Raw genomic sequence first — 1,495 nt, 5'->3', positions numbered from 1 at the left:
TACCTACCATGCCTCCCTCCTTCCATTCCACCCATCCACCCTCACCACGTTTCCCTCTAACTCCGGTGCTCACCCACTCACCCACTCACCCACCCCCACCTCACCTTACCATTTCGATAGCTCGAAAACGAAGGTCCTGCGTTCGTTCTCTTCCAATTCTTCTCCTTCTTTCACTTTCGAGCAAAACGCTCACGTTCAGTTCACAACACGCGCCTCTGAGTTTACACACACGCGCCCCGTTTTCTCCTCGTTCCAAAAGTCTGGCAAGCCGAGTGCCATACATGCATGCCCCGTCTGATTCCGTGTGTGTGTGAGTGTGAGTGTGTGAGTGAGTGTGCGACTATTGAACGCTTCCTGACAACGCACACCCGCTTCTGTTGACGACCGCTCACACGCGTTGTTGTGTTATTGTAAGTCGCCTGCCGTCCGTTCTTTCTCGCTCTCTCTCTCTCTAACTACCTCCCTCCCTCCCTTTCTCTCTATCTACCGCCCTCTCTCACGCGCACGTTGGAAGTACAAATAGGCAACCTGAGCATCCTTCTGTTGTTATTGTTCTGAATCGCTTGCCTTTTATTGAACACAATCGTCTTCTTCTTCTTCTTTATTTCCACTTCCACAACCATCATCATCATCATCATCATCATCATCATCACCTCTTTAGTAAACGGCAGGCGTATCGGTTAGTTTAGTAAAAAGTGCCTGTTCTTATTTTTATTTTTATTCCTGTGGCGATAGAGCGAAAAGTTTCCCACACGCTCGCTCAGGATTTCATCGTTGACACACGTGTGTGCGTGCGCGTGCGTGTAAGTGAGCGAGAGGTGAACAGACGGACGGGTATTTGGTCAGTGTGGTAGCACTGGTGACACTGGACTTGTGGTCAGCTGACAACTGTACTGTGAGAACAACAACAGCGCGTCACGGAATCCTTCGACGCTCTCTTCTAGCGCGGGAAATTCTAAATAGATTTCTGAGTGTCGGAAGGACAGATTTCTTCATCTTCTTCAGCGTTGACTGACCCGTGGTCATTCACTTCGGAATTCTTGCTGGTCGAGGCGCGAGCTCAGGTGAGTGAAGGGTCATAGGTCATTATGGAGACACAGCGTGTTGCCAAGGTCACTAGGGTGCAGAATGTGGAGTATCATTGGGGTCGGTTGTTACACTATTAGTATTGGTTATTATCTTTTGGTTTTCGTGCCTACCTAAATGTAGGATCCAACACATTATTGTCTTTTAATATAGGTGCTAGCATTTTATAGGTGTAAATTTATATCTGTATTGTAGTGAGTGTCAATGTTTGGCTGAATCGGCTGGACAATGCTATTCATTGTGTGCGTGCGTGTGTAAATCTGAACTTAATTTTCAGTAGGAGTTTTTCGGCACTTTGAACCTAAATATAGGTCATATATGTGCCGAAGATTAGGGGTGGTACAAGAGAGTAACAAACTCTAAAAAGAAGGAGGAGAAATAAAGGCGATAGATGTTATGGTGGGAAAGA

Source organism: Aplysia californica, unplaced genomic scaffold, assembly GCF_000002075.1.
Source record: "Aplysia californica isolate F4 #8 unplaced genomic scaffold, AplCal3.0 scaffold00511, whole genome shotgun sequence".
NCBI classification, from domain to species: domain Eukaryota; kingdom Metazoa; phylum Mollusca; class Gastropoda; order Aplysiida; family Aplysiidae; genus Aplysia; species Aplysia californica.
The sequence above is the reverse complement of the archived record's forward strand: the minus strand, read 5'-3'. Positions refer to the sequence as shown.